Below are 16033 nucleotides of genomic sequence, written 5' to 3'. Positions count from 1 at the left end.
TCCGATTTCTTAATGCACAGTGACACCGTCGGGAAGACATGTGTAGTTCATAATAAATGGGAGACTTTTTTGGATTTTGGCACTGCAGCGAATAAGAAAATACTAAGCGATGCATAATTCTAATTGCAGCTGATGTCACACTAATAACAGAAAGGTGTTTCAAACCAGATACAACTGAAGCTACATACAGATGAAAGCAAATTCCTATTACTCCCACTCTATAATGTTTCCCCCTTGTTAGAGTTCAGAGATACACTGTTGGTGATTCGGTAGATCAGTCCCAAATTAGTCTAGTTCAGTATTCGTAAAATCGAAATGTATTAACAGAGACACTGAAACCTGAAACATATCCAGCGCTCCAGTATAACAGAGTGCAACACACTAGCAATTTATCCATGTCAGTTGAGTACCAGATGACATTGAATGTGTAATAGAGGCTCTATCCCATCCGTTAAAATTGACTCTTCCTATAACCCTGCTGTTAACAAATATTCCAGCGCCCCAATTCCATCGACCTTACACTTCGTTCCCCTACAACACTTTTTTAAGTGTGCTTGGTTATATAGTTACTCGAATGTCACGGCTGCCAGCGTGCTGCGTGAAATTTTGAGGTAGCAAGTACCCTCCACCTTGTACAGGATGGGTACACTGTTGGACGATTGCCAAATAGTTATGTAACAATTACAAAAATAGAAGTGCTGACGATAATAAAAAAACTGAATTTCAGAATTAGGAAGACGAATTTTGCTGTATATCTCGAAGACAATAATAATTCCTCAATGACAAGATTATAGGCGAAGGAAAATTATTAATTCTCCACAGCAATGATGAAATAAGCCTTGGTACTGCACCTTCAGTTAAATATTGCTGAGTATAGCACGCACAGATGATCACTTCGTACAACATCATTCAAGAGTGGCTTTGATACCAGAAATTGACTATGGTAGATTATATCTCACCCCAACATGTGCCAGATAGTCATCCTTGGTTGCCTGGTAGTACAATGTGTGATCTACATTACGAATACAATATCTGATCAAAAGTATGCAGGCACATACTAGTGGACATTACTATCGGTTGGTCTTCCAGATGAAACGTAGACCTTATTTAAAAAAGAATATAGCGAAACACAATGCTCTGACAAGTGTGCAGATTTCGCAACCGTTTGTCTGTTTCACAGGTTATCCTGACAGTTGTTCAGACATATGCATATGCCACTTCTGGCAGGTTTCTCATCTCCGCAGTAAATGGGGTTCCATGGAAGAAGAGCAGTGTAGTTCTCGTGAAACTCTGTTGGGTAATTTTAGGGAACGTGTGTTCGAGGTAGGTTGCGCAATAATTCTACACTCGCCATCGTACATATCATGAATTTAAGTCGTTATTGAACATGTAGTTCTGGAAACAGCTCACACTCTCCAGGCATCGCGGCAAAGAGACTTATCAAACAAATTCATGGAATGTGCCACAGTAGTGTTTGGAGAATAATGCATCGCAGTGCAATGTACCTGTACCACACGAAACGAGTTCAGTGTCTTAGTAAAGTGGACTTTGGTCCTAGACTAACGTCCTGTTTGTGGATGCGACAACACGCTGTAGAAAATCGTACGTTTGAAAAAAAAATCATTTACAGATGGAAACAGAGTTCACTCGTGATGCTGTGTTAATTATCACAATTGACACATTTGCAGACATCTAGGCTCCAACCCAAACGCTGTGCATAAATCGCCACACCAGCGACGTTTCTAATTGAATATGTGGTTAGGCGTACTACGTGGCCATCTCATTGGGCTGTACATTTTACCAAACAAACTCAATGGACGAAATTACCTTCGGTTTCTCGGTATCATCTTGCAGGATTGCTTGAGGACGTTCCGTTAGAGCAACGCCAATGGATATGGTACATGCTTGATGGAGCACTGGCACATTTTGGTGCTACAGTGAGAGGACATGTAATACGCCAGTTTGGCCAAAGATGGACTGGGCGAAGAGGACGTGTACCATGGCCTCCAAGATTACCTGATACTCCATAAATTTATGTGTTTGCGGCCACTCTGTTTAACATTGTTGAAGAATTGGAGCAGAGGCTTGCCAATGTTTGTCAAGAGTTTCGAAATAATCTAGACATGTCTGAAGGGTTTGAAATTCATTGTGGTGATGGGTACAGTCCCGATTCTGGGTACAAAGAAGACACTTGGAATGCCTCCATTGAATAAGTATGTTGATGTACCTGTTCTCATGTTCATTCAAAACGCCTGTGCTTCTACCACAGTACGACTGATACCTTTTCTTAATGTAGTGTAGCATTGTTACCTTTTCCTAACTGGGATGACACTTACACAGAATCAAGTAAGTGGTGTTGGTGGCTGGTAATAACGAGGTCGAAATTATCTAGCAAACGGATCTCTTGCAAACGAAATTTTACTCATACTTCTTTACTTATAGTTTCGTGTACTTTCAGCTGTATGTGTTTGCACCATTAATTATGATACTCTCTGCACACTGATGCAAAGTGGTCACACAATGGTATCCTTGCAGAATCATAATGAATTCGAGGGTGTTTACTACATTAGGAAATATACGAAAAATCTGCCTAAAAACTACTACTCCCATTTGGATCTCTTAAGAAAGGGCGATTGTATTGTATCAACATGTGGTGGACTGGACATTGCCGTATTTTTATTCCACAGGTCTGGTGCACAAAAAGGGGGACACTGCTGAGCCTCCACGAAGATTGCGTTCACGATACGAACAACAAACAATCGGGTGTCCCCTGGAAACGACCTATTCGGCCAATCCTGCAAACACCAGAGCACCAAAACCAAAGATGCCAAAACAGCTCTCCGAAGAGCCCCAAAAAAGGCCTTTATCAAGACCTTCACTAGTGACAACTTGCTGCAATATTGAAGGCTGTAAATAAAGAAATTTTACTATCTGAAATGTGCAAACAAAACAACTGTGATGTTTTCGTGTTACAAGAAACACAGAGCACCAAATAGCCACATACCAAAAATACAGGGCATGAAATTAGTTCTTGAGACACAACACGAAAGGTACGGAAGTGCTATATTTGTGAAATCGAACTTAGACCTATGCTCATGTGCTTTGACCTGCGAAGAAAATATAGAAATTTTAACTATTGAGCTACATTTATGTACTGTAACATCCGTGTACAAACCACCCAGTGCGAGGTTCAAATTTACGGAGCCTGGAAATTTCCATTCTAAAAACATTAAAGTTGTACTAGGAGATTTTAACTGTCACGGTCTCACATGGGGCTATAAAGAGACAAATGACGATGGCGAAATGCTGGAGATCTGGGCAGACCAGGCTGAACTGAAATTGATACATGACCCAAAGTTGCCTGCATCATTTAAAAGTGGAAGACGGAAACGAGGATATAATCCAGATAACATCTTTGTCTCCGAAAAGGTATCCCTGCAAACTGTAAAGCAAATTGAGGACCCAATTCCAAGATAGCAAAACAGAGCAATAGCTTGCAGCATTACGGCAGTAATCAAATCAGATGTGATGCCCTTCAAGAGACGCTTCAACTTCAAAAAAGCTCATTGGGAACTCTTTACAGAGGTCCTTGATAAGGAGATCTTGGAAATTAAACCAGAAGTACAATCATATGAAACTTTTATAGACCTCGTCAAGAAAATCTCTCGACGACGCATACCTAGAGGGTGCCGCACTCAGTATATTGCTGGACTCAATGGTAGCAGCAAGGAATCTCTGAAAAAGTATGAAGAACTTTACAATAAGGACCCCTTCTCAGAGGAAACGATCCAGGCAGGTGAGGTACTGATGTCTGGTATCTCCGAAGCGAGAAAGGAAAAGTGGAGCAACCTCCTACAAGAGACGGGGCATGAAGCACAGCAGTAGGAAGGCATGGAAACTGCTCAAAAGTCTCAGCAACGACCCAACAGAACCACAACCAAATTACAGTGAAGTTACACCTGATCAGATAACTCACCAACTGCTCATGAACAGAAAAACTAAAAGGAAGATCAGGAATGGCAACATCACAAGAAAATTGAACGAGGAGATTAGCTTCCTAGCTCGCTCGTTCTTCATTCAGGAGCTACAAGACACCATCAACGATTTGAAAAACAATAAGGCCGCTGGCCTCGACGATCTGAGATCTGAGCAAATTAAACATTCTGGACCGAGAGTACAAGCATGGATCCTAGAGCTAACGAATAACTGTATGATAACAATGCAAATTCGTAAACTGTGAAGGAAAGCTCGGGTTGTTGCGTTACTAAAACCAGGGAAAGACCCAGCTGAAACTAAAAATTTCCGGCCTGTCTCACTGCTTTGTCATTTATTTAAAGTGCTGGAGCGAATGATCCTCAAACGCATAGCTGATTATGTGGACAAAGCCCTCATTAACGAACAAGGTGGATTTCGACCAGGAAAATCATGCTGTGGCCAAATCCTTAATCTCCCACAGTACATCGAAGACGGCTATCAGAGAGGAGAAGTAACTGGGGTTGCATTCCTGGATCTCAGTGCGCATATGACACAGTTAACCATTAGTTGCTTACCCAGAAAATGTAAAATGTTACTAAGCACTACACCCTTTCTATGTTCGTGCAATGCATGCTACTGAACAGACGCTACTATGTAACCTTACAATCTAAAAACAGCCGATGGAGGACACAGAAAAATGAACTTGCACAGGGGAGTGTCTTGGCTCCAATATTATTTAACATCTATACGAATGACCTTCCCATCAACCACCAGACACGAATGTTCATTTATGCCGATGATGCAGCAGTGGCCACACAGGATAAAACCTTTGAACAAGTGGAGGAGAATCTCACAGGAGGCAATAATCTCAAACCAAACCCTAGTAAATCTCAAGTATCCGCCTTCCATCTTAGGAACAAACAAGCCAAACGGAAACTCCGAGTCATGTGGCAAGGGGAAGAGCTGAAGCATACAAACAGCCCAAAATACCTGAGAGTAACATTGGACAGAGCGCTTACTTTTAAGCAGCACTCTCACAACACTAAAAAAAAAGGTCTGTGCCAGGAACAACATACTGCGGAAGCTAACAGTTTCATCGTGGGGAGCTCAACCACATGTTTTGCGCACCACGGGTCTGGCGCTGAGTATCTCAGCAGTGGAATACGCGGCGCCAGTTTGGAGGAACTCTGCTCACACTAAGCAAGTTAACGTCGCCCTAAACGAAACTGTATGTATTGCCACAGGATGCCTCAAACCAAATCCCAAAGACAAAATTTATCCCATCATAGGCATAGCACCATCATAGGCATAGCATCCGCAGACAAGTAGCCGCCGAGATCGAAAGATCAAAACAAAACAATGATCCTGGACACCCGGTGCATATGCACCGAAAACAACGTGTACAGCTGAAATCCCGCAGGAGTTCCATTGAAACTACTGAAGAGCTAGCCACCAAGCCCGTCGCAACGCGGCTATCTCTCTGGGAAGAAATGGTGCCACACTCCACAATGGAACTACTTGAGGAGGGATCTGCAGGATTTCAACTACCTTTTACAACTTGGAGGTCATTAAACCGGCTGAGCACTGGAGTAACTGGGTGCAAATCAAACTTATTTAAATGGGGCTACAGTGATAGCGATAGGTGTGAATGTGGAGCAATACAGGACTTGGACCATCTTTTGATTTGCTCAGATATGTCTATAGCATGCACTAAAGACGATATTTTGAAAGTCAATGACAAAGCAACCTACGTTGCTAATTCCTGGGAAGGGAAGATATAATTGGTGCATCCGGATACGGAAGAAGAGTGCACAAAAAGAAGTGCACCATATACACTAAGGTCAATCCCTATTAAATAAGTTACATCTTTAAGCGCAACTGTAAACTGCTACTTGAGCAAGAAAAAATTGTTTCCAATGTGCAAGAAAGGCTTAATTTAGATACTGTAGTTTACGTATAAAATCTGAATACGAATGGCGGATACAAGACATCCGCTTTTAAATTATCGTAAATGGTAACGGAGGGTGATCACACATTAGTGGACTTGTCAGAATTGATGACATTTACTACTATATTATGGGCCATATGAGACATCTGTTTCCAACCCTCCATTCTCCTTTGGATCTGCTTAGAAAGGATGGTTACACTATATCAGTATGTGGTGGACTTTTTGATGAGTATATTATTATTCCACAGGTCTTAAGGAAAAAAACTTAAGTTTTTCTAAAGAGAAGAACACAATCTACGTAATCAGATGCCTTGGAAAGACCACAAAAATAACAACAAGCGATATTTTATTATTTACGGCTGGTACTACTTGGTGGGTATATAAACTGCATTCTCTGGCAGGCATCCTTTCTGGAATCCAAACTATGATGTGGTAAGTAAATTGAAGAAAGTGGCCAATAATTATTTCAGTCTCTCTTGTCACCTTTATTGCCAAGGGTTTAACAACTGCATATTTTAAACTGTCTGCAAACATTTCCTGTGCCAGTGATGCATTACATATTTCACTAAGGACATGACACTGAGCTAGAACAACTTTTCAGAATGACATCTGAAATTCCATCAACACCTTATGAACTTTTGGGTTTTGAATTTTTATAATTCTATTGCTATCAGTGAAGGCTGTTCGTGTTACTTTCTTATGGTTTTGTGGTATTATATTTCTGATATATTCTCTTGTTTCTTCAACTGAACCATTTTATTCTATTTCTGCTGCTGCATTTAGAAAGTTACTGTTAAAAGTACTCACAACTTGTGAATTATGAGTCACAAAATTGTCATTATTTTAGTTTAATTGCCGTGTCTCAGGTTTCACAGTACCCCATTTAGTCTTAATCTTATTACCTGCATTATTTATTTCAGTCAGGATGTACATTCTTCTTGTTACATGCTTCTTGAGATTTCAGTGACTTCCTTAACATATTACAGTATTTTTTGTAGTATGCAAGTAATGTCAGATTCAGAGTCATTCTGGCCTTTATATAAATGTCTGTCTTTCCCTTACATGAGATTTTCATTCCCTTAGTTATCTGTAGCTTACTTCTTTTTTTAGTGGATTTTCTGGATAACTATTTAGACAAGATAATTTCAAGTATTAACATTAATTTACTATGGAATAAATTGAATTTGACATCAGCCTCTCTTTCTTATATACTGCAACATGTACCAACTGTTCCTAATGTATTGTTGAAATATTGTATCCTGTTCTCTTTATTAAGCTCCCTGCTTTGTATGAACCTGCCATAGGACTGTGAGGCGGTACATTGTCCATTAACTGTGCATTATGATCAGATAGTCCATTAACAATTGGGTGCACATCATTGCTTCAGCTTGAGTATTGTCGATAAAAATGTTTTCAATCAGTATCAAAATGTCTTGCTGCACACAAGTGGAAACTTCACTACTTAAATTATACTGAAACACCTAAATAATGATGTATATAAAATCCCAGATCACTGTAATTTGCTGAGGGGCTAGGTACAGGCTATAGCCGTTTTCTGGCGCTTGTGTATATTGACAGTGGTATAGTGTTTTTTGCATGTGCTATAATCTCTCTTATCTTATTCCTATGGTCTTTATGCGAGATTGGCAATGATTGTGATACAACTATCACACTGCCTATCCTAAATGCATGTTCCCTGAAATCACCCAACGGCGTTTCTATGTTGTAATTCTTCTATAGAACCCCATTTACTGTTAGATAATAAAACACCCCAGGGATTGCATATGCATAAGTGTAAACAGGTCGATTTGTGAAACCGAGAAATGGTCACACATCTTCCACACATCCCAGCCTTGTGAGTCGCAGTTTTCTTTTTTTGAATATGGTCTATGTTTCGACTGTATCACACCCCATATTAATGCACACTATGTTTGTCTGGATACTTTCCTCAGATAGTTTATGCATAATGTATATCACATAGCGACCTATTGGGCAACTAAATGGTGACATGTTTGTTTGTATGTATGTATGGAGATGAGATATATTCTACATTCATCGAATTCCAATGTTGAATCCTGTTGTACAAAGTGATGCTGGTCAGTGGGTACTTTACAAAGCGATTTATAATTGAAGGCGCAGTTGTACGGCTAATTCCCTGGACAACTATCAACCTGCCTCCCCCAGTGTTCTCGACATTAAAAAGCTACTGTCCTGGATATATACAGTGCACTTTGTTATCCTGATTTTGGAATACAATTTGTTTATTGTTGTGATCACTTCTATTTCTGTAATTGTTAATTTACAACTTTGGTATTCGTCCAACAGTGTACCTGTCCTGTACGTGGTGGACAATACTTGTTACATCAAAACTTCACACAGTGTGCTGGAAGCCATAGCGTTTGAGTTACTACAATGCCAAGCCTACATGTAGGTTACAGGGAGAAGATATGTAAGGTGGATCTAACTGGGCAGCTGGAACATTTATTAATGTCAAGAATGTAGGGAGACTCAGTTTTAGTGTACTAGATGCTGTCTCTATTACAATACTAAAATGTCTCCTATTTATGATTATCTCCATGTGTGTTTTGCATGGTAATGGTACACATCAAAAAGTGGTTTACTGTGCAAAAACGGGAGGGAGTATGTTGTGGGCAATATATTACTTCCTCCTACAGAAGTCTCACAAAGTGGCGGCAATAGCAAATTAGAGTTAGTACAGATGTTCGTCCAACAGACAGTCTTTCTACGTGCCATTCACAGCTGGAACAGGGACAGAGGTTAAATGCTCGTAGTAGCAAAAGTTCCATCTTCGGAACTAAATGTAAGTAATTGACTTGTTTATAAGATAACTTTTTAATATAACTTTTTTCGACCCTTGGGGTGGACTGCTGTTGAAATTGCTCGTCAATATTTCATAAAGTTTTAGTCTTCAGTTACTTATTTTAAAGTTTATTTGTGTTAATATTTGCTGTAAAAATAACTTATTAATGGATTTTTATTAATCTCAGTCTTTCTTGCTGTGTTATTGACTCGGGTGGTCTGTTGTTCGTGAGTCTGCTTACATCATTCGTTCAAGCCTCGCGCCTCAGTAGTGGGTTTACATTTTGCGACGTGCAGCTGCAACTGTAACGGTTATAAAGCTAAGTCCTGACAAAGTTATGTGGTCACAGCTATTAAATTTAATAGTTTTCAGCGGTGTTTCGTGCTGTTTGTGGCGAAATAACGATTTAATAAACTTTTGGAAACGTTCGCTCACTGCGTTTTTTTTTTTTTTTTAAGTTTTCTGTGCGTTGAAGTCGTTTAGAAAACTTCGTGCCTTAGTTTTCAGCTGACATTTCTTATTGTTTCTAGCGAAATATTTCAGTAAAATATTCATTCAGTGTTTTAACTTCGTTGAGTGTTACAGTGGTCGCTTGATGTTTTGGTTTTAGTTAGTAATTTTGTGCAGTTTCGTGCTTTCTTTGCAGACAGAGAATTTCGAAACCGTCATTGTTAGTTCTATAAAAAATTCTACTTGTGTAACTCAACTTACGTAACGTAGACGTATAGCTTTTTTCAGTAAATTTAAAATTTTACCATGAGTGAGAAGTGTGGGTTCTGTCGTAGGTTTGTTAGTTGTGCGTTGTAGTGTGGGATTTGTTTAAAAAATTTTCATAGGGGGGAATGCAGTGGGGAAGCCAGTGGGCATTCTAGTGAGATCCTCTCCTGGGAATGCAAAATCTGTGGTAGAAATAAGTTGATAGAGGAGAAGGAGCGTAAAATCTGTGCCCTTCAGGTGCAGTTACAATGCGCAAAGGAGGAACTAGATATGTTGAGGAGGATGAAGGGTGGTGGGAAATGGGAACTGGCAGTTGACAAGAAGGCAGCCAGGAGGAGGAGGTATTCAGATAGTTTTACTTTGCGTATATGCAACAGATTTGACCAAGAGAGTTGAGTTGAGACGAGCCTCCTGTAGCTGCAAATGTAGGGAACATGCAGTAGTCCTCAGCAGTTAGGAGGCCTAGGTCAGTTGCAAAATCTAACAGAAAGAAGAAGGTTGTGCTGCTAGGTAGGTCGCACGCTAGAGGTGTGGGCCAACGGTTGCAGGAAGTGTTGGGGAGTGAGTATGAGGCCCCCAGCATTGTGAAGCTTAGGACAGGGTTGGCTCAGGTGATTGAAGCATAATGGAATTATGTAGGAATTTTACGAAGGAGAATCAGGTAGTGATAGTGGGTGGAACAGGGAACAGTCTTGATAGTCACGGGGAATATGATGTAGGTGGTGACCTAGTAAAGATAGCTACTGAAACTGGTGGCACTAATGGGCATTTCGTGCAACTGTTTCAGAGTCATGATTGGCGTCATCTTAATGTGGCTGTTAGGCATGTTAACATGGGTCTATCAGTAGATCAGGTTTCACTAGGCATGGCCTGAACCTCAGTAGGTATGGGAAGGGGAGGCTGGCAAAGCTTGCAGGTTACAGTGTAGTGGGTGGAGGTGGTTTACTCATGGAAAACTTCCTGTAGTAGTTGGTGTTAGAGCTGCACATTTTTTAGACTGAAGTCAGCTGATAGGCGTACCTGCTTAAATGAAGTCCCTCTAACTAAGGGCTCACCTTCAGAGGACGTCATGTTTCCAAGTGGAAAAGGAATTACCATATTTCATCAAAATATAAGAAGTATTAGAAATAAAGACAGTGAGCTGCTTATAGATGATGACTCTGAAATTATTGGTATGTCGGAGTACCACTTAAATAATTTGACAATTCAGAGGCTTCCTTTACCAGGATACAGATTAGCTGGCTCTTTTTCAAGAAGTTCCTTGTGGGGTGAGGGACTGGCTATGTACGCAAAAAGCAGTATTCCATTTCAGTCCACAGACGTATAACGGCACTGCACTGAACAGATATTTGCATTTTGTGCAGGAGCAATTGAATTTAGTGAAACTAAATTTCTAATTGTTGTTGTTTCTAGAACCCCTAACTCTGACTTCAGAGCATTTCTTTTCGAGCTAGAGAAGGTTCTTGATTTACTTTGTAGGAAGTACCAGAAATTAGTCATATGTGGTGACTTCAGTATAAATTTTGTATATGATGGTGCAAGAAAATGGATGTTGATAGATCTCCTAAATTGGTATGACCTGATGTAACTGTGTTTTTTTCAACTAGGGTGCAGGAGAAGAGTACCACAGTCATAGACAATATTTTTATTCATTCTTCATTACTAGGTGAGCATTCTGTTAGTAAAATGGTAAATGGCCTTTCAGAGCATGATGCACAAATTTTAACACAAAAAGGCTTTTTTACTCAAACTAATGTCATATGTAATTACAGACTATGTAGGAAAGTTAATTCAACAGCAATAGAGAGTTTTTTGTACCTTGTAAAGGAATAAAAGTGGCAGGATGTTTATCGTGCCGATAACATAGATGATAAATACAACGCTTTCCTTGACACATTTTCCATGCTCTTTCAGAGTTGTTTCCCTTTAGAGCGTTCTAAACGTGGTACTAGCAGTAGTAGGCAGCCTGGGTGGTAGACTAATGGAATAAGAATATCGTGTAGAACAAAGCAGGAATTGTGTCAAAATGTTAGAAATAGTCTCAATCAAGCTACGGTAGCCCATTACAAACAGTACTGCAAGGCGCTTAAAAATGTTATTAGGAAGGCAAAGAGTATGTGGTATGCAAATAGAATAGCTAATTCACAGGATAAAATTAAAACCATATGGTCAGTTGCGAAGGAAGTATCTTGTCAGCAGCACAAGGTCGACGATATAAAGTCAGTTTGTAGTAAAAATATTTCTGTTACTGATAAATCAGGTATATGTACAGTATTTAACAATCATTTTATGGGCATTGCTGGTGAATTAAATAAAAATTTAGGTATCATAACTTTCTTGGCAACTGCCTTTTGAGATTGATGTCTGAAATACTCTGTGATACAAACAAGGGAGAGATCGAGTCAATAATTAAATCACTGAAGAGTAAGGACTATCATGGATATAATGGAGTGCCGAGCAGAATATTTAAGTACTGCGCTACACATGTTAGCCCTGTATTTTGCCATATTTGTAATTTTTCCTTTAGGAATGGTCAGTTTCGTGGACGATTAAAGTACTCAGTAGTAAAGCCGCTTTATAAAAAGGGAGAAAGGGATAATTTAGACAGTTTTAGACCTATTTCTATGCCATCAGTGTTTCTAAAAGTTATTGAAAATGGTGTGTATGGAAGGATAATTGATCATTTTCTATCACACGATTTGCTATCAAATATAGAGTTCGGCTTTAGAAGTCGTTTAACAACAGAAAATGCTATATTCTCTCTTCTCTGTGAGATACTGGATGGGTTAAACAAAAGGTTTCGAACGCTAGGCATGTTTTTTGATTTATCTAAGGTATTTGATTGTGTTGATCACAAAATATTGCTCCAGAAGTTGGACCATTACGGAATACTGGGTGCTGCTCAGAATTGGTTCACCTCTTACTTTAGGAACTGACAGCAAAAGGTCATTATTCACAATGTTGAGATTGGCTGTGATGTGGGGTTTGAGTGGGGTATGATTAAGTGAGGGGTGCCCCAGGGATCAGTGTTGGGGAACTCCTGTTCCTTATTCATATAAATGATATGCCCTCTAGTATTACGAGTAACTCTAAAATATTTCTGTTTGCTGATGACACTAGCTTGGTAGTAAAGGATGTTGTGTGCAACATTGGGTCCGTTTCAAATAGTGCAGCTTATGACCTAAGTTCATGGCTTGTAGAAAATAAACTAATGCTAAATCACAGTAAGACCCGGTTTTTACAGTTTCTAACACACAATTTTAAAAAAAATGACATTTTAATTTCACAGTAAGTGCATATGATTACTGAAACTGAACAGTTCAGATTTCTAGGTGTTCAGGTAGATAGTAAGCTGTCGTGGAAAGCCCACGTTCAGGATCTTGTACAAAGACTTAATGCCATTTTTGCTGTTCGAACGGTATCTGAAGTGAATGATTCTTCTACACGAAAATTAGTTTACTTTGCTTATTTTCATTCGCTTATGTCGTATGGTGTTATATTTTGGTGTTGCTCTTCCAGATCTAAAAGGATATTTTTGGCTCAGGAACGGGTGGTTTCTGGCAATAAGTGGTGTAAGTTCACGAACCTCTTGTCGACCCCTGTTCACGAGTCTGGGTATTTTGACATTGTCGTCTCAGTATATGTATTCATTACTGTCATTTCTTGTTAACAATGTTAGCTTATTCCCAAGAATAAGCAGCTTTCACTTAGTTAATACTGCATTTGAATCGGACTTCCTTAACCCTTATGCAGAAAGGTGTGCAGTATACTGCTGCATCCATTTCCAATAAGCTACCATTCCGATTCAAAGATCTTATCAGTAATCCACGCGCTTTCAAATCGAAACTGAAGAGTTTCCTCATGGGTCATTTCTTCTATTCTGTCGAGGAGTTCCTTGAAAAATTAAGCTGATTCTTGTTGTATTGTTGATTGCATTTACGTAAAATTATGGATTGACTTTTTCGGGTTCACAAACATTTTATTTTTATCTGTTATTACTTTTATGTTGTAATTTCATGTACTGACACTTTCCATGACGTTGGAGATTTGCTCCTCAATTTGGTCCAACGGAACTTGATGTGTAAATAAAATTGAAAGAAATTACCTATGTCACTATGGGATTGGAGTTTCAACAATTTTTCAAAATATTTTAACCAAAGTGCCTGTTTGGAGAGCTGTACTACGGAATCTTGTTTAATACATATTACACATTAGGTGTATTGATAAAAGATGAATTGCAAATGCAGTATCCAGAGCCAGTGTATCCCTGGCTGTGTACAGTGCACAACTACAATGACATTGGTATGTCTATCATTATACCTTCAACTATAGTGCAGCAAATAAAATTGCTACTGTGCATGTCTTACTGTCGTAAAAAATATGTAAGGTTGATTTAATGTTAATAACATTTCATAACACACACACACACACACATACACACACACACACACACACACACACACACACACACACACACGCACACACACACACACACACACACACACAAATGCAATAGCAGTGGCTCTGGCAGTAGAAGCACAGCAGATTGTGGAACATTTTTTTCGCTTACTTAATAAAAACAGCATTTCTCTACCATTAGGATCCTATCCCAATCGATGGTGGTAGCAATATAAGTGTGAGACGTTTGTATAATTTAACGATGTATTGTGTGTTTACATACATGTCTGCAAACACGTTCCTAGACGGGTCTCTTCATTTCTCGTTGATTTTACATGTTCACAGCAGTGTCGTGTGTTAGACTCTTCTTGGGTCACCTGATACCGATCTCTTGCCGTGTAGACTAATTTTTTATATTGAGAAATCATGAGTGATCTGTTTTACTTGGTAAAAGCTTTCTAAAGCCAAGATCACATAAACATATATTAATTTACAACAACCACTTTGGAAAGAGTTTTCTGTCATCTTCAGGTCTTAACAAGAAACATTTAAAAACTGAAGATGACACCAAAGTCTGTCGAAACCAGTTATTGTAAATAAAGAAATATTTATATGATACTGGCTTTAGAAATTTTTTACCATTTAGACCATTGTTTTAACACATTAATTATGCAGGGACAGGTTTCCCTATATTGAAACGTGCATTTGGTAGTGTTTTTTTTTTTAATAAAGCACTATGGTTTTCCGTGTTAAACATTTAAAATTCCGTATTTACGTGTGTTTTTGGATGACAATCTTGGGAAGTTGGTATTTGGAGTAGAGAGAAAAGAAACTGTAGCAAATCCTCCGTCACACATTGGAGCACTCATAGAAAAATCCATTGGCCACAATATCCTCCTGCAAAAAATAAACTCAGTTGCATAAGTCACATGATTGTTGTCTGGGGCGCTGGCTAATCTCTGCTGCTTCATGGTGATAGACCAACACAAAAGAATAAACGAAGAGCCCATCTTATGAAGGTGGCTACCATACCGCTAAGGTGGTGGGGGAAGGGATTAAATCCCACAACAGGATAAAGCCCCTAAGCTAGAGAAAGACAGGTGGGCATTTTTTGGTTCATAAATTATGGTATTTAAGATTAGACTCTTGCAAATGTTACAGCAGACATGGACCGTTCAGAGTAGGGTCGCACCCCTTTTAAATCATAACTTATGGTCCGTAAGATGATGCTAAATGCACGTGACAGTCATGTTGTTATAGAGGGGCAAAAATTATAGTCATAAAGATTAGACTAAAAGCATTTAGTCATAAATTAGACTTGTATAAATAAAACTAAGAGCAAATTTCCCACTTCGTTTACCTTTGGATCGTAAAGTACAATCAGTTGTTTACATAAGGATGCAAGAAGTGGCCAGTTTCTGTACATAAGGGGAACAAAGGACCAAAATTGGTTCAAATGGCTCTGAGCACTATGGGATTTAATATCTGAGGTCATCAGTCCCCTAGATGTTCAAATGTGTGTCGAATCTTATGGGACTTAACTGCTAAGGTCATCAGTCCCTAAGCTTACACACTACTTAACCTAAATTATCCTAAGGACAAACACACACACACACACACACACACACACACACACACACACACACACACACATGCCCGAGGGAGGACTCGAACCTCCACCGGGACCAGCCGCATAGTCCATGACTGCAGCGGCGCAGACCATTTGGCTAATCCCGAGCGGCAGTCCCCTAGACTTGGAACTACTTAATCCTAACTAATCTAAGGACATCACACACATCCATGCCCCAGGCAGGATTCGAACCTGGGACCGTAGCAGCAGCATGGTTCCGGACTGAAGCGCCTAGAACCGCACGGCCACAGCGGCCGGCAACAACGGACCATTTGAGCTCACTCTCACTGCTCCACTACTTATATGGTAGTCATATGCTTATATTTAGTTTAAGATGCCAATGTGTACGATCAAAGAATAATATTTCAGGACAGTCATTCGTCAAAGATCACCATTTCATGTATGTATCACATAGTACACGCAGAGAACTACGCCACGTGTTGAACAGTAGTATGGATTATTAGCCAAAATTTGAAAAGCTGAGATTTCCTCAGGCTGCTGTTCGATCAGAGATATTTGGATTCAATTGTGGTGTTACCTCCTG

Source organism: Schistocerca serialis, chromosome 7 (genome assembly GCF_023864345.2).
Source record: "Schistocerca serialis cubense isolate TAMUIC-IGC-003099 chromosome 7, iqSchSeri2.2, whole genome shotgun sequence".
NCBI lineage: Eukaryota > Metazoa > Arthropoda > Insecta > Orthoptera > Acrididae > Schistocerca > Schistocerca serialis.
The sequence above is the reverse complement of the archived record's forward strand: the minus strand, read 5'-3'. Positions refer to the sequence as shown.